The 25,624-nt window shown below is 40.8% G+C and overlaps 1 protein-coding gene across 1 annotated transcript in view; it reads right to left on the bottom strand.

The window, feature by feature from the left end:
• FRMD4B (FERM domain containing 4B) overlaps positions 1-25,624 on the bottom strand; it is a 347,769-nt gene that overhangs the window by 228,588 nt on the left and 93,557 nt on the right. Inside the window, exon 4 of the mRNA XM_082346172.1 lies at positions 2,432-2,559. The gene's annotated coding sequence lies outside the window, so the exon portion shown is untranslated. The remainder of the gene's footprint in view (positions 1-2,431; positions 2,560-25,624) is intronic.

Genomic DNA, 25,624 nt, shown 5'->3' with positions numbered 1-25,624 from the left:
ACGTACTTTTTTTACTTACCAGTAAAAAGGGCAGGTGAAAAATAACTGAACAGCCAAATAAATAACTCCCAATAATCATGAGTGCTATAAAGGAAACAAGTTTTTTTTTTTAATTGAAGTATAGTTGATTTACAATGTTGTGCTAAAAAAAAAAAGGAAACAGCCTCCGAAGATGAGTTAATGAATGATTAACCTCGGCCCTCACTGCATACCTTCACATTCTCCCTTATACCGACTTTAAATAACCAAGCTCATCACCTGTCGGACTGGCAAGGATGAAGAAAATCTGAATACACCTTGTTGCAGGAATATAGACAATACAGCACTCATAGTCACTGTTGATGAGGATGTCACTAGGGATGATATTTTTGGAAGATAACATCACAAAGGGGTCCTTCTGAGTAGAGAAGCCAGAGAAAATCCAGTCTGAGATTAAAGGAAAAGGCCAGGAGTCAGGTGCCAAGAGAGAAAGCACCCAGGCTGCATTGAGTGTGTGCAAAGGCTCCAAGTGCAAAAGAGTTGGTGTGATTTAGAGGGTCAGGAAGGAGGTAAGAGTGCACATAAGGAGCTAAGGGGGTGAGGCTGGGAGAATGGCCACAGCTGGGTCACACCAAGCCTTACAGACACCAAGCCTTACAGATTACAGCAAAGAGCCTGATTTGTGATTTAAGAAGATCCTACATCATTTAAGTCTATATTCACTAATACTTCTCAAAGTACATAAATCAGTAAGAATCTGAGAAATGCCCTGAGCTCCCCTCTAACTTTCTTACATCTCTGCCTGGTGCCCGGCAGTCCCAATGACAGTCTCTCGGAAAGTGCAAATACGCCCAGGGTTAGAATTATCGCCCTTCACTTCCCTGACATCTTTTGGGCTTTTCCACATCTCTACTGACCAAAAAACAAACAACTGAAATGATCATCCCCGAAGTACACTTCACTCAATGGAAAAAAAAATCAGTTAACAATTATTGAGCACTCTTTATACGCTTGGCCTTGGCCCAAGTGCCTTGCATACATTAACTCATTTCATCTACTCATCCTTCTCTAATCCAGGAAACTGAGGCAAAGGAAGACTCATCATTTTCACTGCAGTCACACAAGAGGTAAGTGGTAGAGTCCATGTCCTGGACCACCACACTGTAGTCCTCGCCACCAGGGGCCAGCGCGCGGAAATTGCAATCCTATCATTAATTTCACTAGGGGCAGAATTTTTTTTTAAGATTTATTTATTTATTTATTTTATTTATTTTTTAGCTGCGTTAGGTCTTAGTTGCGGCACGCGGGATCTTCGTTGAGGCATGCAGGATCTATTCTATCGTTGTGGTGTGCGGGCTCTTTTGTGGTGCACAGGCTTCCCTCTAGTTGTGGCGTGCGGGTTTTTCTCTTCTCTAGTTGTGGCGCGTGGGCTCTGTAGTTTGTGGCGCGTGGGCTCTGTAGTTTGCGGCACGCGGGCTCTAGTTGAGGTGCATGAGCTCAGTAGTTCTGGTACGAGGGCTTAGCTGCCCCACGGCATGTGGGATCTTAGTTCCCTGACCAGGGATTGAACCCGCATCCCCTGCATTGCAGGACGGATTCTTTACCACTGGACCACCAAGGAAGTCCCTAGAGGCAGCATTTTGAGAAGACTGGGAAAACGCTGTCTTTAACTGTTGTACATTCTACTTGTGCACAATTCATACTTTTTGCACATTAGACATCAGTACTCTTCAAACCACCTTTGCCTATCAAATATGAACTACTGAGATCAACTAATGCAGAAAAATCTTGAGAGAGCACATGGAAGTGCCACCTACACACCCACATTTGGTTTCTCTCACATTGTCATCACTGTGGCAGGCTTGGGTAACCATTGGAGTATTTCATTTTCCCCCCTCACTGTATTCTAAAAAGCAGTGAAAAATGGAAAAACAAACCCGTAAGTATTGATATAAAAGATATAAAGCACACCTTCACTACAACTAAGCTAAGGAAGAAAATCACTGCATATATAAAAATAATCATTAGTGTTGCTCAATTGCCCAGTGGACTTAAACTGGTCAAATGTTCAACTGCGAATAAAAAGACAATTTTACAAACATGCAAATAGAATATTGGAAATATAGGAAATGTGTCTCTGGCACAGTAGAGTTAAAGCATTGTTTATTATTTTTTGTTTGTTTCTTTTCCTTTCTGACAAGAGAACCCCTTTTTAAAATGTGATCTATCATTTAACTTTTGGGCACTTAGCTTTTATGTGAGAGTAGCAGACTAACTGTATTTACTGATTTTCTTCCTCATTGCTCATAAGACAGATGTTTAGATGGTAGATCATATCATATATCATATCCTATCCCCATTTGACAACTCAATGTACACTCACAAACATTCATAAACCCACTTTCCTGTTTTAACATATCAGAGTTCAGCATTTACAGAGATGTCTGCTTACCTTGAACTAGTAAGTACTGTCTTGCTTTCCTTTTGTTTTCACTGTAATAATCTTTGGATTTTGTTTGCCAGGCACAGATGTCATCTTTTTCCTTCACACATTCTTTCTTCTGGATTTCTCATCAAAACCTGAAACACAGAAGGGAGCAGCTCCTTAATTTCTGTAGGCATATAGGAAAGAACTAGACATCTCAAATCAGGGACTTCTAATTTATTTCTAATTTTCCTTTGATTGGCTACAGTTTAATCACAGTTTTAGAAATTCACCTAATTAGATGAGATTTAGAATAGAGCTATCTCAAAGTACAGACGAAAGGAGGCTCTCCTTAACAACTAAAGACCTGATACTGATTTGGCTTCTCACGTAATGCCTTTCATTGAATATAGAATGCTAGCCTCTGTCTCTGTAGGAGACGCTAAAGCACTAAAAGTTAGCTACAGTCAGTTGTAAAATCAAGGCTGTGAGAGTGGGAGAACTCAATAAAATATTACCTCAGAATCTGTGTTTCAGAATTGCTGAAACCAGGATGGTTTACTCCTGAATCTAGTTTTTAACAGATGTCAGTTGTGGAGAGAATGAAGCACGTGTCATGAATACTGATGAAATTTAGCATGTGTATTGCGCCATAAGATACACTCATTTATATGGATTTGTTATTCTGCCTATAAAAGAAAACAGCTTTTCCCCAGAAGCTCTCCTTCAGTCGGGAAGGACAATTCTCGCTTGTCAATTATGGGCCCAAACTGTTTTGCCCACAGCAGGGTGTGAAAACTGGACAAGAGGAGGAGGGCAGTGGCAGCAGATGTGGTATTCATCATTCTGCCACGTGGTTCAATGCAACTCCACTGTTGCACCGTCCTCAACGGACCCCACAGCCCATCCCGGCTGACCCTCAACTTCTCTAGATGTGACACAGGTGTGAGGTGGAAGGTGGCAGCAGGAAGCAGAAAGAACTCAGTATGATTCCTTCACAAGCACCTTTATCTGCTCTCTCCTTACTGTTGCCATAGGACAAATCCATCTTTTCTAACAGGAACTGTAAGAGAGAATAACAAACCTGACTCCATATTGGGTTTATTCCTTTAGCTCTAACCCTTGTGCTTTGTTGCTTGTGCTTAGTCATGCTGTCTCTGTAAAAGAATGTTGTCTATAGCCTGAAATAGACATTATAGCCCATTCTCAAGGCTCCTACTTTTAAAGGTATAACACTTTTCCATTCATATAAAGATAAAAAATTGCAGAACAAAGAACAACATTGGTTGTGGAGGTTTATAGGAACATTACGACCAGATCTATGTAGACAGCTGCAAGAACAAAGGATTCTGGCATCAAGAAGTACGTAACCACCAACCACATCCGTTCCCCCTTTTGTATCAAAGTAGCCTGAATTCTAACTGGGGTAAGAAAGAAGGTTCTTTGGGACACTAGTCCACCATCCTCGCAAACTGCTGGCTTTCTGAATAAAGTCTCTATTCCTTGCCCCAACAACTTGTCTCTCGATTTATTGGTCTCTAGTGCAGCAAGCAGTATGAGCTTGGACTCGGTAACTAGATATTCTAAGAACTCATCTACAACGAGAGCATAGTGTAGGTTGGGAGTTTCTTGTAGGCAATCTTCTTCAATATCCTTTTAGGAGGAAAGTAGCTCTTAAAGCTAGTAAGAGGCTAATTTTATGTTAGGTGTTTAAAATTAAACATTAAAATATGAACTATGTTAAATCTACATAGTGAAATCTGATGTTGATAGGGTGTAATGTAGGTAGAGAGTGAGGGGATGGGGTAGTGGTTTGGGTCATCCTAAATCAGAATGAAGACCTCCCACACCCAGTCATCCCCTTGGTCCCCAAGACTATTAGGTAAAATACTGGGCTTAGATAGAATACACTAGGCATGTGTTAAGAGTCCAAGCCCCTACTTTACAGATTAATGAGACAGAGAGAGAGAGAGTGATTTGCAAAAGATTATGCACACAGGGAAAACTGGTGCTGGAATGACTCCGTATATTTTCTGCTTTATTGAACCATCTCTCCACAACTGTCATGTGTCCACTAGATGACAAAAGCTCCTTGTAAATAATGATATAACAAGCAGCATCTAGCATCAGGTATTAAGAACTGTTTAAGTCCCTTACTTATTTTAGTTGTGTTAACAAAGACTGAACAGCTTCTGTCAGCTCGGATCACAAGGACAGAAAAAAGAGAAATGAACGGATACCTCCCAATTGCCTAGAAAACTACCATTTATCGAGCACCCACCATAAGCCAGAGTTGGGTACACCACTTACGTGGCCTCTGATGTATCTAGAAACTCCGAAAATAATATAGGTTTTATTATATGGTGAAGATGAGGAAACTGAGTCAGGGAAATATAATCCCTTGTCTGAAGTTACACACAGCTAGTAAGTTTTTTGATTCCATGGCCCCATGCACAATGACTCCTGCCTGTAACAAACAGCACTATACACGAAGTAAATATGCATCAATTTGAAAACCCCAAAGCCTATGAATAGAAACAGAGTGGATGGTATTTGGAAGGAGATTAAAGAAAGGAAGGGAGAAAAGGCAAGCTAAGAGCGTTATGGAAATATATTCTACCATGACTCTTAACATGAGTGAGGGCTGTGTGTTAAGATCTTCGGACGTACCAAATACACAAATGCAATTAGAGCATATAACTTCACCCACAAATTTTAGTGAAAGATAACTTGTGCTATTAGGTATCTGAGGATGAGCAAAGAACTGCAAGTCTCAATGAATTAGGATGGATGAGTTACAATAACCCCATTATTTTTAAATAACAGAATCACTCTGGGAATGGTGAGATACCTGAAGGAACTGTGACTAACCAGGAAATGGGAGATTCAGGACAGCATCTCATGCCCCCTTCTTTAATTTGCCAAAGTTAACTGTGCACTCGATCCCCCCAAAATTAAACATAGAATTACTATATGATTCAGCAATTCCACTTCTGGGTATGTACCAGAAAGTACTGAAAGCAGGGACTCAAACAGATATTTGTACACCATGTTGATAGCTGCATTATCTGTTATATTGTTCACAATAGCAGAAAGGTAGAAACAACCCAAGTGTCCATAAACGAATGAATGGGTTAACAAAATGTGGTATATACATACAATGGAATAGTATCTATTCTTAAAAAGAATGAAATTCTGATACACGCTGCAATGTGACTGAATCTTTAAAACATCACAGCGAGTGGAATAAGCCAGATGCAAAAGGATAAATATTGTTTGATTCCACTTGTATGAGGTTCCTAGAGTCAAATTCATAGAGAAAGTAGAACAGAGGTCATCGGGGGATGAGGGGACTGAGGAATGGGAAGTTACTGTTTGATGGTCATAGAGTTTCAGTATGAGCTGATGAAAAAGATTCTAGAGACAGAGGTGGTGACGGTTGTACAACATCGTGAGTGTACTTAATGCCACTGAATTGTACACTTAAAAATAATTACAATGGTAAATTTTAGGTTAAGTATATTTTACCACAATAATCAAAATGCTCAGAAAAAGAAAGGTGTGGGGGCATAACTGGAGGGATGGGGATAAATTGTTTAGACATCAGTTGAGCATCTCATTTTGCTAAAAGTGTGAGCAGCTGACAAATTCCTGGCTTCTTTAGATGACAATTTCATAACTCGGAAGACAAAGGAAGCAACAGGGGCAAGTGTTATACTAGGAAGAACTTTTGGGCAATAGAGAAATGAAGCAAAAAAAGTGGTCACATCCTCTTGGAGTTCAAAGTAGTACCAGCAGCATCTACCCATCAACAGATGAATGAACAAAGAAGATGTGGTGTATATATATATATACACACAATGGAATCCTACTCAGCCATAAAAAAAGAATAAAATGTTGCCATTTGCAACAACATGGATGGACTTGGAGGGAATTATGTAAAGTAAAATATGTCAGACACAGAATGACAATGAATGTACCATATATCACATGTGGAATCTAAAAAAAATACAACTAGTGAATACCACAAAAAAGTAACAGACTCACAGAAAAAAATTTCATTATGTTTTTCTTATGGAAAACCAATTGTTCCAACACCATTTACTCCTGATTCTCCATGTTTTCCACTGGGACTTCCAAGTCCTCCTGTATCATACAGAAACATCCATTTTGTTCAGCTCATCACTGGGCTCTCTATTCTGCCCCACTCATCTATTTTTCTGTACCCTTTCACCAAAAACACAGTATCTTAATTACTAAGATTTTATAATAGATTTTGATAGTTAGTGGAGTCCTAACTCTTTTTTCTCCTTTTGCAAAACTCCCTTGTTAAATTCGTGAATTTTTACACTGCCACTCAAATTTTACAATGCTGTTGGGATTTTGCTTAGAACTGCGATGAATTTATAAATACTTTTTTGTAACCATTGATATTTTATGATATTGATCTTCCCCTTCCATGTATACGGTATATCTTGCCATTTCTTTAGTTCTTTTATGATTTCCAAGTATTTGAACATCTATTTACAATTTACTGTAAGTTTCTACATAATTTTGAGTGCTGTGGTGATTTTTAAAAAAACCCAAATCCAAAGATATCAACTCGGGGAGGAGAGAAGATGGCGGAAGAGTAAGACGCGGAGATCACCTTCCTTCCCACAGATACAGTAGAAATACATCTACACGTGGAACTGCTCCTACAGAACACCCACTGAACGCTGGCAGAAAACGTCAGACCTCCCAAAAGGCAAGAAACTCCCCCCGTACTTGGGTAGGGCAAAAGAAAAAAGAAATAACAGAGACAAAAGAATAGGGATGGCACCTGCACCAGTGGGAGGGAGCTGTGAAGGAGGAAAGATATCCATGCACTAGGAAGCCCCTTCGCGGGCAGAGACTGCGGGTGGCAGAGGGGGGAAGCTTCGGAGCCACGGAGGAGAGTGCAGCCACAGGGGTGTGGAGGGCAAAGCGGAGAGATTCCCGCACTTCCCACACGGAGGCTCGGCGCTGACCAGCACTCAGCAGCCCGAGAGGCTTGTCTGCTCAGCCGCCGGGGCGGGCGGGGCTGGGAGCTGAGGCTCGGGCTTCGGTCGGATCGCAGGGAGAGGACTGGGGTTGGCGGCGTGAACACAGCCTGAAGGGGTTAGTGGACCACAGCTAGCCGGTAAGGAGTCCGGGAAAAAGTCTGCAGCTGCCGAAGAGGCAAGAGACTTTTTCTTCCCTGTTTCCTGGTGCGCGAGGAGAGGGGATTCAGAGCGCCGCCTAAACGAACTTCAGAGACGGGCGCGAGCCGCGGCTATCAGCGCGGACCCCAGAGACGGGCGTGAGACGCTGGGGCTGCTGCTGCCGCCTCCAAAAAGCCTCTGTGTGAGCACAGGTCACTCTCCACACCGCCCCTCCCGGGAGCCCGTGCAGCTCACCACTGCTAGCGTCCCGTGATCCGGGGACAACAACCCCGGGAGAACGCACTGCGCGCCTCAGGCTGCTGCAACGTCAGGCCGGCCTCTGACGCCGCAGGCTCACCCCGCCTCCTCCGTACCCCTCCCTCCCCGCGGCCTGGGTGAGCCAGAGCCCCCGAAGCAGCTGCTCCTTTAACCCCGTCCTGTCTGGGCAGGGAACAGACGCCCTCAGGCGACCTACACGCAGAGGCGGGTCCAAATCGAAAGCTGATCCCCAGAAGCTGTGCGAACAGAGACGAGGAGGAGAAATCTCTCCCAGCAGCCTCAGAAGCAGCGGATTAAAACTCCACAAACAACTTGATGTGCCTGCATCTGTTGAATACCTGAATAGACAACGAATCATCCCAAATTCAGGAGGTGGACTTTGGGAGCAGGATATATTAATTTTTCCCCTTTTCCTTTTTTTTTGTGAGTGTATATGTATATGCTTCTGGGGGAGATTTTGTCTGTATAGCTTTGCTTTATAATAGCTTTATTTTACTTCACTATATTATAGCCTCTTTCTTTCTTTCTTTCTTTCTTTCTATTTTTTCTCCCTTTTACTCTGAGCCGTGTGGACGAAAGGCTCTTGGTGCTTCAGCCAGGCATCAGGGCCGTACCTCGGAGGTGGGAGAGCCAATTTCAGGACACTGGTCCACAAGAGACCTCCCAGCTCCACGTAATACCAAACGGCAAAAATCTCTCAGAGATCTCCATCTCAACATCAAGACCCAGCATCACTCAATGACCAGCAAGCTACAGTGCTGAACACCCTATGCCAAACAACTAGCAAGACAGGAACACAGCCCCATCCATTAGCAGAGAGGCTGCCTAAAATCATAATAAGGCCACAGACACCCCAAAATACACCACCAGACGTGGACGTGCCCACCAGAAAGACAAGATCCAGCCTCATCCACCAGAGCTCAGACACTAGTTCCCTCCACCAGGAAGCCTACACAACCCACTGAACCAACCTTAGCCACTGGGGACAGATACCAAAAACAACGGGAACTACGAACCTGCAACCTGTGATAAGGAGGCCCCAAACACAGTAAGATAAGCAAAATGAGACGACAGAAAAACACACAGCAGATGAAGGAGCAGGGTCAAAACACACTAGACTTAACAAATGAAGAGGAAATAGGTAGTCTACCTGAAAAAGAATTCAGAATAATGATAGTAAGGATGATCCAAAATCTTGGAAATAGAATAGACAAAATGCAAGAAACATTTAACAAGGATGTAGAAGAACTAAAGAGGAACCAAGCAATGATGAAAAACACAATAAATGAAATTAAAAATACTCTAGATGGGATCAATAGCAGAATAACTGAGGCAGAAGAAAGGATAAGTGACCTGGAAGATAAAATGGTGGAAATAACTACTGCAGAGCAGGATAAAGAAAAAAGAATGAAAAGAACTGAGGACAGTCTCAGAGACCTCTGGGACAACATTAAACGCACCAACATTCGAATTATAGGGGTCCCAGAAGAAGAAGAGAAAAAGAAAGGGACTGAGAAAATATTTGAAGAGATTATAGTTGAAAACTTCCCTAATATGGGAAAGGAAATAGTTAATCAAGTCCTGGAAGCACAGAGAGTCCCATACAGGATAAACCCAAGGAGAAACACGCCAAGACACATATTAATCAAACTGTCAAAAATTAAATATAAGGAAAACATATTAAAGGCAGCAAGGGAAAAAAAACAAATAACACACAAGGGAATCCCCATAAGGTTAACATCTGATCTTTCAGCAGAAACTCTGCAAGCCAGAAGGGAGTGGCAGGATATACTTAAAGTGATGAAGGAGAAGAACCTACAACCAAGATTACTCTACCCAGCAAGGATCTCATTCAGATGTGATGGAGAAATTAAAACCTTTACAGACAAGCAAAAGCTGAGAGAGTTCAGCACCACCAAACCAGCTTTACAACAAATGCTAAAGGAACTTCTCTAGGCAAGAAACACAAGAGAAGGAAAACACCTACAATAACAAACCCAAAACATTTAAGAAAATGGGAATAGGAACATACATATCGATAATTACCTTGAATGTAAATGGATTAAATGCTCCCACCAAAAGACACAGACTGGCTGAATGGATACAAAAACAAGACCCATATATATGCTGTCTACAAGAGACCCACTTCAGACCTAGAGACACATACAGACTAAAAGTGAGGGGATGGAAAAAGATATTCCATGCAAATGGAAATCAAAAGAAAGCTGGAGTAGCAATTCTCATATCAGACAAAATAGACTTTAAAATAAAGACTATTACAAGAGACAAAGAAGGACACTATATAATGATCAAGGGATCGATCCAAGAGGAAGGTATAACAATTGTAAATATTTATGCACCCAACATAGGAGCACCTCAATACATAAGGCAAATACTAACAGCCATAAAAGGGGAAATCGACAGCAACACAATCATAGTAGGGGACTTTAACACCCCACTTTCACCAATGGACAGATCATCCGAAATGAAAATAAATAAGGAAACACAAGCTTTAAATGATACATTAAACAAGATGGACTTAATTGATATTTATAGGACATTCCACCCAAAAACAACAGAACACACATTTTTCTCAAGTGCTCATGGAACATTCTCCAGGATAGATCATATCTTGGGTCACAAATCAAGCCTTGGTAAATTTAAGAAAATTGAAATAGTATCAAGTATCTTTTCCGACCACAACGCTATGAGACTAGATATCAATTACAGGAAAAGATCTGTAAAAAATACAAACACATGGAGGCTACACAATACACTACTTAATAACGAAGTGATCACTGAAGAAATCAAAGGGGAAATCAAAAAATACCTAGAAACAAATGACAATGGAGATACGACGACCCCAAACCTATGGGACGCAGCAAAAGCAGTGCTAAGAGGGAAGTTTATAGCAATACAAGCCTACCTCAAGAAACAGGAAACATCTCGAATAAACAACCTAACCTTGCACCTAAAGCAATTAGAGAAAGAAGAACAAAAAAACCCCAAAGCTAGCAGAAGGAAAGAAATCATAAAGATCAGGTCAGAAATAAATGAAAAAGAAATGAAGGAAACAATAGCAAAAATCAATGAAACTAAAAGCTGGTTCTTTGAGAAGATAAACAAAATTGATAAACCATTAGTCAGACTCATCAAGAGAAAACGGGAGAAGACTCAAATCAATAGAATTAGAAATGAAAAAGGAGAAGTAACCACTGACACTGCAGAAATACAAAAGATCATGAGAGATTACTACAAGCAACTCTATGCCAATAAAATGGACAACCTGGAAGAAATGGACAGATTCTTAGAAATGCACAAACTGCCGAGACTGAACCAGGAAGAAATAGAAAATATGAACAGACCAATCACAAGCACTGAAATTGAAACTGTGATTAAAAACCTTCCAACAAACAAAAGCCCAGGACCAGATGGCTTCACAGGTGAATTCTATCAAACATTTAGAGAAGAGCTAACACCTATCCTTCTCAAACTCTTCCAAAATATTGCAGAGGGAGGAACACTCCCAAACTCATTCTACGAGGCCACCATCACCCTGATACCAAAACCAGACAAAGATGTCACAAAGAAAGAAAACTACAGGCCAATATCACTGATGAACATAGATGCAAAAATCCTCAACAAAATACTAGCAAACAGAATCCAACAGCACATTAAAAGGATCATACACCATGATCAAGTGGGGTTTATCCCAGGAATGCAAGGATTCTTCAATATACGCAAATCAATCAATGTGATACACCATATTAACAAATTGAAGGAGAAAAACCATATGATCATCTCAATAGATGCAGAGAAAGCTTTCGACAAAATTCAACACTCATTTATGATAAAAGCCCTGCAGAAAGTAGGCATAGAGGGAACTTTCCTCAACATAATAAAGGCCATATATGACAAACCCACAGCCAACATTGTCCTCAATGGTGAAAAACTGAAACCATTTCCACTAAGATCAGGAACAAGACAAGGTTGCCCACTCTCACCACTATTATTCAACATAGTTTTGGAAGTGTTAGCCACAGCAATCAGAGAAGACAAAGAAATAAAAGGAATCCAAATCGGAAAAGAAGAAGTAAAGCTGTCACTGTTTGCAGATGACATGATACTATACATAGAGAATCCTAAAGATGCTACCAGAAAACTCCTAGTGCTAATCAATGAATTTGGTAAAGTAGCAGGATACAAAATTAATGCACAGAAATCTCTTGCATTTCTATACACTAATGACGAAAAATCTGAAAGTGAAATTAAGAAAACACTCCCGTTTACCATTGCAACAAAAAGAATAAAATATCTAGGAATAAACCTACCTAAGGAGACAAAAGACCTGTATGCAGAAAATTATAAGACACTGATGAAAGAAATTAAAGATGATACAAATAGATGGAGAGATATACCATGTTCCTGGATTGGAAGAATCAACATTGTGAAAATGACTCTACTACCCAAAGCAATCTACAGATTCAATGCAATCCCTATCAAACTACCACTGGCATTTTTCACAGAACTAGAACAAAAAATTTCACAATTTGTATGGAAACACAAAAGACCCCGAATAGCCAAAGCAATCTTGAGAACAAAAAATGGAGCTGGGGGAATCAGGCTCCCTGACTTCAGACTATATTACAAAGCTTCAGTAATCAAGACAGTTTGGTACTGGCACAAAAACAGAAATATAGATCAATGGAACAGGATAGAAAGCCCAGAGATAAACCCACGCACATATGGTCACCTTATCTTTGATAAAGGAGGCAAGCATATACAGTGGAGAAAAGACAGCCTCTTCAATAAGTGGTGCTGGGAAAATTGGACAGGTACATGCAAAAGTATGAAATTAGAACACTCCCTGACACCATGCACAAAAATAAACTCAAAATGGATTAAAGACCTAAGTGTAAGGGCAGACACTATCAAACTCTTAGAGGAAAACATAGGCAGAACACTCTATGACATACATCACAGCAAGATTCTTTTTGACCCAGCTCCCAGAGAAATGGAAATAAGAACACAAATAAACAAATGGGACCTAGTGAAACTTAAAAGCTTTTGCACAGCAAAGGAAACCATAAACAAGACCAAAAGACAACCATCAGAATGGGAGAAAATATTGGCAAATGAAGCAACTGACAAAGGATTAATCTCCAAGATTTACAAGCAGCTCATGCAGCTCAATAACAAAAAAACGAACAACCCAATCCAAAAATGGGCAGAAGACCTAAATAGACATTTCTCCAAAGAAGATATACAGATGGCCTACAGACACATGAAAGAATGCTCAACATCATTAATCATTAGAGAAATGCAAATCAAAACTACAATGAGATATCATCTCACACCGGTCAGAATGGCCATCATCAAAAAATCTAGAAACAATAAATGCTGGAGAGGGTGTGGAGGAAAGGGAACACTCTTGCACTGTTGGTGGGAATGTAAATTGATACAGCCACTATGGAGAACAGTATGGAGGTTCCTTAAAAAACTACAAATAGAACTACCATACGACCCAGCAATCCCACTACTGGGCATATACCCTGAGAAAACCATAGTTCAAAAAGTGTCATGTACCACAATGTTCATTGCAGCTCTATTTACAATAGCCAGGACATGGAAGCAACCTAAATGTCCATCGACAGATGAATGGATAAAGAAGATGTGGCACATATATACAATGGAATATTACTCAGCCATAAAAAGAAATGAAATGGAGGTATTTGTAATGAGGTGGATGGAGTTAGAGTCTGTCATACAGAGTGAAGTAAGTCAGAAAGAGAAAAACAAATACAGTATGCTAACACATATATACGGAATCTAAGGAAAAAAAAAAAAAGGCCATGAAGAACCTAGTGGCAAGACGGGAATAAAGACACAGACCTACTAGAGAATGGACTTGAGGATATGGGGAGGGGGTGGGGTGAGATGTGACAGGGTAAGAGAGTGTCATGGACATGTATACACTACCAAATGTAAAATAGATAGCTAGTGGGAAGCAGCCGCATAGCACAGGGAGATCAGCTCGGTGCTTTGTGACCACCTAGAGGGATGGGATGGGGAGGGTGGGAGGGAGGGAGATGCAAGAGGGAAGAGAAATGGGAACGTATTGTATGTGTATAACTGATTCACTTTGTTATAAAGCAGAAGCTAACACACCATTGTAAGGCAATTATACTTCAATAAAGATGTTTAAAAAAAAAAAAAAAGAAAATAAATACGATGCAATATTAAAAAAAAAAAACAAAAAAAAAAACCAAAGATATCAACTCATCCCTCTCTCAGTGTAGCTCTGCTAGGACTTTCTATTACACTTAGAATGAAATTCAAATTCCTTACTCTGGCATGATTATAGTATGTGGCTTGGCACTGTTTTCCACTTAAACTTTATATTGTGTCTTCTGTTATTCATTCAGCTTTAGCCACACAAGTTTTCTTAATGTACCCCAAACTCAACAAGCTAATCCACCTTGGGACCTTTGTCCATGCAGCTTCCCTCTTCTGGAACCTTATTCCCCAGGTATGCCCCTGGCTGGTTTCTTCTTACCATTAGGGTCTCAGTTGAGATGTCATCTCTGAGGGACCATCCCTGTCCACAAGAGAATGGCCCTCTGATCACTCATAATGGCACAGCTCCTTTATTTCTTCACAGCATTTGTCACCATTTGAAGTTATCTTGTTTAACTCTTTATTGGTGTTTCCCCATAGTAGACTAGAAGTGCTACATGATCAGGGACCCTGCTGACTTGTTCTCTCCTGTGTCCTCAGCACCTCAAACAGTTTCTGGTACACACTAGGTGTTTTCCAATGAATATTTTCTCAATAAACGAGTAAGTGAATAAACAAACTAACTCTGATCTCCCCTGAGCCCCCTGGTTGTTCCTTCTGTGTCCTCTTATATCAACTAAGGAGTATTCCCTTTCTCCCACTGGCCATACACACGCTAGCAAACTAAATAATATTACATAGATATTTCTAGTCTCTCAAAGAAACAGCTTAACTGCACAAATACTTATAATGTGTTTAGGAATTCTAAACATATCTATGGTCTGTGTATCCAGGTTTCTAAGTGTCTTAGAACAGAAAAAGCCCCACTCTCCCATTCATCCCATTTTTACACCTAAGAGATAACCATTAACAGTTTCTCTGCATGGAAACAGAAACTTTTTATCCATGTACAAACAGCTATACATCTATCCATCTATCTATATATCTATCCATCTCTCTATTTATCCAACACAGAGAAGACAATTTGAATGATAAAATATAAAAAGTTTTATTCCTCTTGACAAAGTATTATTTTTCAGTGGATCTGAGTTTAAGAAGTCAGATTCCCAGTCCCACCCCTAGAGGTTGTGATTCCATAAACCTGGGTTGAGGCACAGGAGTCTTCATTTTCAGCAAGTACCCTAGATAATTCTGATGCGGTAGTCCAAAAACCATTCTTTAAGAACTACTCACCTAGATCAAGGCAATTTAATGCCATCCTTACTTAAGAACCACGGGGAAGAAGCAAAAAGAAGAAAAGACCATTCAGCCTCCCAAACACCAGGGGGCAGATGGAGCCACATGTATGCTCAGTGACAAGATGTGTCACAGGCGCTTTACTCAAGAAGTTGGGGGGGGGGGGGGCTTCCCTGGTGGCACAGTGGTTAAGAATCTGCCTGCCAATGAAGGACACACGGGTTCGAGCCCTGGCCCGGGAAGATCCCACATGTGCGGAGCAGCTAAGCCCCTCCTCCACAACTACTGAGCCTGAACTCCAAAGCCGGCCATCCACAACTACTGAGGCTGCATGCCACAACTACTGAAGCCCGCGCGCCTAGAGCCCGTGCTCTGCAACAAGAGAAGCCACTGCAGTGAGAAGCCTGCGCACCGCAAGGAAGAGTAGCCCCCGCAGGCGGCAACTGGAGAAAGCCCGCGCGCAGAAATGAAGACCCAATGCAACCAAAAATAAATAAATAAATAAATAATTTTTTTTTTTTTTTAAAAAGGGGGTAGCAGATCCTTGTGCCTCCAGTGAGACCCCCAAGAATGTGAAGTACTTATGAAGCCATATAAACAATCAGGGAAGCAGCTCAAAACTGGTAGTGAGGAAACCTGGGTTCTAGACTCATTGCTGCCCTGGGCCTCAGTTTCTTCATAGGCAAAATGAGAAGTTGGTGCAGATCAATGAACAAGTTCCTTCCAGCCCTTTCAGTTTATGAGAAACTTCAACATCTCATGGAGTTCTTCATGATTGGGCTATGGCTGAGTTTTATTTTGTACCTTCCAAAATTTTTAGGATGAGCATATATTATTTTTATAATGGAAAAGAAAATAATTCAAAACATTTTAAAAGATAACATTTCTCACTGTTACTCAGACATTATTTTCACAAGCTAAGATGCTTGTATTCCAGTGCTAAGCTCACTACTTTACTGCCCATGAATAGAGAACAAACAACAAGGTCTCCACACTTGCTTATCCAACAGACTGTTTGAAACAAATTTAAAACTTGCTTTAAAAGGCAAAACTGGATCTGTGACTCTCTACAAGATGATAAACATGGAACTAAACAGCCCAAAGAGCCAATCTCAGCCAAAATCACATACCACATAGAGAAATTAGCAATACTTAAATATTTAATAATACCTCATAATTTTTTTAGACTTCTGGGTTTCAAGATTTCTGACAAAGTAATTCACAAGCCATAATTAACAAAAATAGGCAACCTTCTCGAAAGTCTCCCAGAGCAAATGTAAATTCATCAGCACCCTCTCCCTGCAGTGAGCATGTAGTGAATAGTGACATACCAGCAGTAAACAACAGAAGCCAGAGAGGTTTGGATCTTGCCCTGAACTGGTGTCTGCTGAAAATGGCTTTAGCGAAAGAAGGTTGTGATTAGAAGTTAACATTTCCAGCACCCACTTATTAGCATGTCTAGCGAATCAGAGAAGGGAGATGATATAGTCTTTACGACCAGAGAGTTCCCATCACAGGATATTTATAAATACTTACTGCTGTTTCAGTCTTCAGAGTAATTCGGTCACTGCTCTAATGGCAGACAAAGGATGCAGACACTGTAAGCAGTCACTCCAGGTGGTCTCCTAAGAAAGACTCCCATCACCTCTTGGTTGCTCCAGCCATAAAACTATGCATTCTTTTTCTTCATCACCCCACTTCCCATTCATCAAATCCCAGCAGCACTACCTCTAAAACACGTTCCCTCTACTTGTTCTTCTCTCCTTATTTCCAATGCCATTCCTAGTCCAAGCCACCATCATGTCTCCCGTAGACTACTTCCACAGCCTTCATGCTAACTGCCCCCCTTGACCCGGGCCCGAGTCAATTCCTTCTTCTCATGGTGGCCATATTTATATATTAGATCATTTCCCTCCCCCGCTTAAAACTCTTCAGGGTCTCCTGATTTTCACAGAATAAAACATAAACTCCATCCCCTCTTCACCTCTCAAACCTTATGTCATGACAATCTTCCCTTCACCCTCAGTACTTCTCGCATTGGCCTCCTTTTCCTTCCTTCCTTTGCCAAGCCCGTTCTAACTTGCCGTCCCCACTGCTTACTTAGATCACTGTTTCTCCAGCTTGTCCCACAGCTGGCTCCATCTCATCGTTCCAACCCAACACACATGACCTTCCCTGCCCACTATATCCTAAATACTATCAACCTATATTTGTGTTTTCTCTCCCCCTATTTATATCCTGTAGGATCCTGAAGTCACATTGTTTGATTGCTGGTTTCCTCCCCCACAAAGAGAATGTAAGCCCCATGAGGAGGAAGATCTTGCTTGTCCTATTCAGTGCTAAAGCCCCAGGGCCTAGAACAAAGCACATAGTAGATACCCAGTGACTTTTTGTCAAATGAATGCGTGTGTTGCTTCAGATTAAATCAGGGCCCAACTTTTCAATGCTCCTTGTCCATTCAGAGTTAAAAGTCAATTCCTTGCCCAGAAGACAAGTTGTTAATTTGCAGAAGGGACATCTCTCTACATATGTAAATATCTTCGGTGTTACCCACAACTAGTTTAGCCTCCGACATAGAGTTCATTGCCCTGGAAACAGAAGATTCTTCGAAGATGTCAAATGAAACTTAAACCTAGCTGACAAGCTAAGATGACTCATACAGTGTGTCTTGACTTGGGGGAACAATTGTGTAGGTTGTCACCGCTGGAATTGAAGGGCTCAGAGTCTGAGTGGGTTGATCGGTATGTCACACGGACTGAGGCAGGCAGATATTTTTAAAGTGCTAAGAAAATTTGCTAGGATTCTCTGTGCTCTGGTCTGGCGTTCAGTATGGGGAGAGTTCATTTGGGGCCCAGGTAAGAGGATCAACTCTCTGAAATTTTAGATGGGGCACCATTTCAAGGTAATTTCACTCTGATTTGCAGAGTGAACTACAAAGTGGGAGTGACAGCCAATTTTCTGCAGAGTATCATGATTCAAAAATCACTTTTACACATTCATCATCTCTTCTGTTCCTCAGGGCAATTCCAAAAGCTTGGCCAAATGTAGTAATTATACCTATTTTATATATGGAGTATGCGAGTCACGATCCCACAATGAGTAAATACGGAAACTTGATTTAGAATCAAGATCTTAGGTCGTCTAGAGATGTTAATGAACCAACAAAAGAGATACTGCAAACGGCATTTTCAAAATCAACTTTTTTGAGGTATAATTTACATACAATAAAATACTCCCATTTTAAGTGTTCAGTTCACTGGATTTTGACAAATACATATATTCCTGTACCTACCACCACAATTAAGATATAGCACGTTTCATCCCCAGAAAAGTTCCTTCATGTCCCTCCATACTCCATTCTCCCCTTTACCTCCTACCTCTGCCCCAGGAAGGCACTGATCTGCTTCCTATCACTGTATATTGACGTGCTTTTTCTAGAATCTCATACGAATTAAATTAGACAGTCTGAATTTTTTCCACATCTGGCTCCTTTCACTCAGCATATTTCTGAGATACATTCATATTTTTACACATATTAGTAGTTTGTTCTTTTTTATTGTTTTGTTTTATTTTACAGTATTCTATTGTATGGCTATACCCCAATTTGTTTATCCATTCATCTACTGATGGATATTTGTCGGGTTTTTTTTTTTTAATTGAGGTATAGTTGATGTACAGCATTATATATGTTTCAGGTGTACATCATAGTGATTCACAATTTTTAAAGGTTATATTTCATTTATAGTTATTACAAAATATTTACTATATTCCCTGTGTGTACAATATATCCTGGCAACTTATTTTATACACAATAGTTTGTACCTCTAAAACCCCTACCCCTATCCTGCCCCTCCCCCCTCCCCCCTCCCCTCTCCCCACTGGTATGCCCTGGTTTGTTCTGTTTATCTGTGAGTCTGTTTCTTTTTTGTTATATTCAACTAGTTTGTTGTATTTTTTAGATTCCACATATAAATGATATCATACAGTACTTGTATTTCTCTGTCTGACTTATTTCACTTAGCATAATACCCTCCAAGTCCATCCATGTTGTTGCAAATGGCAAAATTTCATTCTTTTTATGGCCAAGTAGCATTCCACTGTGTGTGTGTGTGTGTGTGTGTGTGTGTGTGTGTGTATCACATCTTTTTTTTCTGTGAATACTTTGGAGTGGAATGGCCAGGTCCTATGATAAGGGTATTTTTAATCTTATAAAAACTGAAAACTGTGGTCCAACATGGTTTTTTACAATTTTACATTCCTCCCTGCAGTGTATGAGAGTTCCACTTGCTCCAGGTCCTCACCAACACTTGGTATTGTCAGTCTTTTAATTTTATCCATTTTGATAGGTATGAGGTGGTATTTCATTGTGGTTTGAATGTGGGTTTCCTTGAGGCTAGTAATGTTGAGCATATTTTAACATGCTTATTGCCCGTCTATATAACTTCTGCAAAGGGCAATTTGAGAGGTAAGAGATATAAGTAATTTTATCGCTCATGTGCAAAAACTTGCTTTATTTTAGAAACAATTTTTGAAAAATAAAACCTGGAAAAAGATTTATAAAAAGACTTATAAAATATTCAGATTATAAAAATCAAATATATTTAGAGGCTAAACTAAAAATAATGAAAGCAGTAATATGGTAGAAAATATCCACATTTTATTTGCTTTGTATTTTTTACTGTACATTCATCTAATGCTCTAAGAACCTAGGGGACCTGAATTTGCAGGAAGGGGCTGAGATTGAATTAACTTGATCTCAGCAAAGGGAAAAGCTTTGCTCTTTTCACTTCCAATTACTCTTTCTTCCCTAGACTTCATTTTATAGATCATGGGCTCAATTATTCACTGTATCTTTTTATATCTAGTCTCATAAAACTGTAAGGTGAATCATTACAAAATTAATATTCAACAGGCTTTATATAACTCTGCTTAATGCAATGTATAACTCAGATTTTTATCACCGCAGGCCTCTCAAGATCTATAAATATGACTCAATTAATAAAACATCATGTATTTAACTCTAACAATCCCATCACAACCTCAACACCGCAAAACCACTAAATTTAAACTAGACAACCAGACAGACACTGATGACAGACATGGACTATATAGAAAAGGCCAAGCTCTGTATGAAGAGTCCCATGATGACAACCAAGGTCATGTTCTAACGCATTTGTTTTGAGAAACTCATAGTTGTAATAAAACTGAGCTTATTGTGCTTCTAGAGCACTCACACAGAAACCGCTCTGAATTTTTTATACCATACGGTCCCAAAAGAGTTTCTCACTCTTAAATAATCATCACCTCCCAGGTGCAAAAAAAAAAAAAGCTGATGAATGCATCTACTAGATACTACCTCCTAACCCCCGACCAAATAAATGTATATAATTTCCAGCCCAGAAGGAATCTTACAGATCTTTCAGTCCAATGATCACATTGTATAGAAAAGGAAACCAAGGCTGAGACAAGGGAAATTACCAGCCTAAGGTTAGACAATCTGTTAAAAACAGCTGGGTATTAAATTCAGATCTTCTAACTCTGACTCCAGATTCACTGTCTTGTGATTTTTTTTTTCTTTTTAAGACTTTTCCCTCTGTTTTCAATAGTTATATAGGTTCAATGTAGAAATTTTTGAAAACTCAGAAAAGCACAAAGAAAAAAAATCGCTGAATTGCCTCTAATCTCAAGACTCTGAGACAATCACTTTCAAACTCTGGGTGGGGCAGTATGATGCAGAAGCTAAGAGGGCCGCTTTTGGAGTCACACACTTGGCTTCATATCCTTGCTTATATGTTTAACAAGCTTGTGACCATGGAGAAGTTACTACACCCTCCTCAGCTTCAGTGCCCTTGTCAGTAAAATGGGGCTGACAGGGACACTCATCTCTTAGTGCTGTTGTGAGAATGAGGTGGGATGGAATTTGAAAAGCATTGCACACACTTCCTGGCAGTTAGCAGACACTCAATAAACATTAGCCATCATGTAAAGATGTGGCACATATATACAATGGAATATTACTCAGCCATAAGAAAGAATGAAATAATGCCATTTGCAGCAACATGGATGGACCTAGAGATGATCATACTAAGTAAGTCAGACAGAGAAAGACAAATATCATATGATATCACTTATACGTGGAATCTAAAAAAATGATACAAATGAACTCATTTACAAAACAGAAAGAGACTCACAGACTTAGAAAACGAACCTAAGCTTACCAAAGGGGAAAGGTGGGGAGGGAAGGATAAATAAGGAGGTTGGGATTAACATATACACACTACTATATATAAAATAGATCAACAACAGGATCTTCTGTATAGCACAGGGAACTCTACTCAATACTCGTAATAACCTACACGGGAAAAGAATCTGAAAAAGAATAGATATATGTATATGTATAACTGAATCACTCTGCTGTACAGCTGAAACTAACACAACACTGTAAATCAACTATACTCCAATATAAAATTTTTAAAAAAAGAAAGGCAGAAAAAAACCACATTAGCCATCATGATTTTATCCTTTTGGACACTGATCTATGCATATGTTCTTATTCTTTAAAAGGAGTCAATAAAGTCTGTGGCTTTATTTCACCTAATAGTACAACTGCCAGGAAAAGTCATTCCCCAGTTGCCTTTTCCACTACATGAAACTAGCCCAAAGAAATCCAAATGTAAACAGCTGTCTGGAGAGCCAGATACTGGTGTTCTAACCACTGAGAAGTTCCCACAATCCAGCAAATATCTCAGAGTTTTGGGTACTGTCCCAAGAAACAAGGCTGCAGCCCCCTTCCCTACCAAGTCCTGATGATGACCCCCTAGTGGAGCTTCAGAAAGAATATGGTCCCTGGCCAATTCCCTCAAAGTCTCAGCCCATTCAGAGCTCTGCCACCTCAGTGTTGCCAGGAACCAGAAGGGCTCAATGACCTTTCCACACCAGGGTCATCTCAGAGGATGGTTTGCGATATCATCATGACCACGCTGGTGACTTCCAGCTAATGCAGGGAAGGCTTTTAAGAATAAAAACTGTCCTACTGTGATTTCTTCTCTTCTCCCTAGCCTGCACAAAAAGAGAAAAAGGACTGTTTGCCTGGCAATGGTCAGTGACTGATGAGTGACAGTGTAAGGAGTGCTGTGATAAGGTTTATGAAGCTGTACCCTGGATCAATGGAGAGTAAATTGTGATTGATTAGCAATGTCTGCAATGGAAGACAGCAACAGCAGGGTGGTACGTATGCCATGTTGCTGTCCTTTCTGATCTATTTCAATGTCCTCAATTTTATAGATAAGAGAACTAGGTTCATGACAATGAGGAAGCATGGCTCATTCAAGGTTACAGAGATAGTAATGACAAAGCTGAGACCAGTAACCACTCCTAATGCTTTGTAGCTCAGTGTTCTTCTCTCCGTGCCTGGCTACCTTTCTTCTCTGGTGGGCAGGATGGTTTCCTGTCTTATAACCATTAGGTGGTCCTGGCATGATACAATCCATTCAGATACTTCTATGGCAAATAAGTTATGCCAAGATAATTTAAAAAACCCATCAGTCCCAGGTTTGCGCCAAGGCCCTGGCAGCAGCTAGCACACAGCTGTTATGAGGATGCATAGTGTATTTTGACAAAAGACAGGTGGTTGGTTTTGTCATGTAGGTGAGATAACATAAAAGCAGAAAGACAGACCGGCAGGGAAAGAGAGACTTCTTCCCCAGACTCTAAATGGATTTATTTTTTGCATTATGGAGCTCTAAATAAATAAAATACAAAATGAATGTTTACAATATTTCAGTTGTTGAGAAAGCAGCTATAGAGCTTTATTCCAATTTGTATCCTCTCCAGGAAAATGGAATTCAACATGAATTTTATAATGGTGGGAGGGAGAAGGCACACTCGTTTATCACTAAATATCTTCAACAGACATTTATTAAGTGCTTACGAGGTGCCAGGCATGTGCGAGGCCCCAGGGACGCAACAGGGGTTGCAGAGAAATAGTTTCTGTCCTTCCATTCAGAGTCTATCGGGAAAGATGGACGATTAGTAAGCGTTGTAATAAGTGCACATATACAAACAAGAAGACAGGATTTAGGGTGCACCTGGGCTGGGGTGAAGGATTCTCAACAGGACCAGCATGCTGAACATGATTTGGAGCCACATAAAAAAAGAGTTCTGGAATCCTGTTTCCTGCCACTTACCTAGTGGGTAACCTTGAGCAAATCACTTAAACTTTTTACCCCGATTTCCTTATCTTGCAAAATAAAGCTGATAATTTCTACATTCTTTTTACCTATGCCAGGTATTGAGTTAAAGTTTATTAAGTTCCCAGGGGAACCTGGCACAGAGTCTGAGTTCAACAAATATTTGTCAAATGAATGAAAGAATTGTTATCAAACACACATTGGATCTTTAATAGCAAAAGGGGCACTTTGGCAGGGCAGAGAGTGAGGAAACACAGAGGAACGAGACGAGACGTTAGTCCTGTCTTCTACCTAGTTAGAGAGACTGAGAATATATACTGTACTTACACGCACGCACGCACACACACACATATATATGTATGTGTAACAAATATATGGCAAAGTTATAAAGAACCATATTTGACGTGGCTGAGTAGGGAGAGCTCTACAGCGGGACTCTCCCTTGAGCCACAAATGAGATGTCCGTATGTAATGTTCAAATTTCTAATAGCCATATTAATAAAAGTAAAAAGACAGAATAAAATATTTAATCCAATATAGCCAAATAATGTCATTTCGACGTGTAAGCAATATGAGTTTATTAATGTGATATTTTACATTCTATTTTTGTGTGTGTCCTAAGCCTTCAAACCCTGTGTGCATTTTATATTTACATTACCTCTCAATTTAGCCTGGCCACACTGCAGATGGTCAGCAGCCATGGGTGGCTAATGGCTTCTGTACTGGACAAAAGTTTGGAGACAGGAGAGTTTGTTGAAGACAGAGGCACTCAGGTGGGCTTAAGGAGGAAGTGGGGCTTGAATAGGATGGACATTAAAAGCCCTGACTTTGGGTGTTTTTAAGAGCTCTCTCCGGGCATGAAGGCTTTGGTTGCAGCACCTTCTAGAAGTCTCCTTGACCTGGTGCGTTCTGCCACGAGAAGTTTCTGAATCTACTCCCTGCTGGTGCAGATGCCACACTTGGATCTGGTTCATACCCTTTGCTGGCACCTCTGACTCCCACACTGCCCTTTCCTTCCCGGCACCCCTCACTTGGCACAGTGGCTGGTGTATGGGAAGCGCATATACGTAAAAGTGACTTCTTCGTTGCACTCTGTGGCTCTAAATAAACAAAACACAAAGTGAAGACTTGAGATAGCCAAGCTCTGGCTTCCAAAGCCACTAGGCCTGACAGAGCCCCCGTTTGCCCTCCAGCCACAGAGAGTTAGGAGGTGAACAAATGCCACAGCCACTCCTAGCAGAAAACCGACGGGGGCACACGCTCCAAGTGGGCAACAGATGGGCACACGGTCAGGCTGTGGGGCAAGCATTTGGCAGAGATGTACTAAGAAAAGGAGGAGACAACAGTCTGAAAATGGCCAAGTCCGCTTCCTAAGGCGAGATGGAGTAGGGAGACCCACGTGGCCAGGAAGCGTGTGGTGACATGTACTAAAAAAGAATTTAGGTGGTGAATAAAACAGGAATGAGAAAGATGGATGTAAGAGGAGGAGGGCAGACACCCAGAAACCAAGAGTCATTTTACAGGCTGTCCCCGCAACAGCTTGGGACACCCTCAATTAAGTAAGCCTCTGAAGCGTCCCCTCCTCTAGAGCCTAGGCTGGGTCACGGTGATGGCTGGACCCACATCTGCCCTCCTTCTCCTCAGTCCTGTCTCGCCCCAGAGTTAACATCCAGGCAGCAAACTCAGGCAAGTAAATAAGTAAGGAAATGGCTTGGAGGAGGAGGGGCATGCATTCTCCCCAAGCTCCCTGCTGTGTCCCAAGCACAGAGTCACTATCGGTTTGAAGGAGGAATTTCTTAGTGGCCGCTAATCTTAGCTCAATAATATCATTATCAGAACACACGTCCCTTGTGTAGAAGAAGCCCCCCACGACCCACCCACTGTCAGCAAGCGGCAGTATGACCCCAGTGTGCAGTATGACCCCAGGTCTTGCAATTTTTCCAAAGTTTTAAATATAGATTTTCTGTGACATTTTCCACTTTTAAAATGTTTGGAACTATGTCGATAAATGTTTAAATACTGTGCTGGGCCACATTGTGTGAGCCAAAGAAAGCAGACCGCGGGACTGCCGGCTTGACATTTCTACTCTAGTTCAAAGAGACCCGGTTGTGGTCTGG

The sequence above is a fragment of the Balaenoptera borealis genome, assembly GCF_965194805.1.
Source record: "Balaenoptera borealis genome assembly, chromosome: 12".
NCBI classification, from domain to species: domain Eukaryota; kingdom Metazoa; phylum Chordata; class Mammalia; order Artiodactyla; family Balaenopteridae; genus Balaenoptera; species Balaenoptera borealis.
The sequence above is the reverse complement of the archived record's forward strand: the minus strand, read 5'-3'. Positions and strand labels throughout refer to the sequence as shown.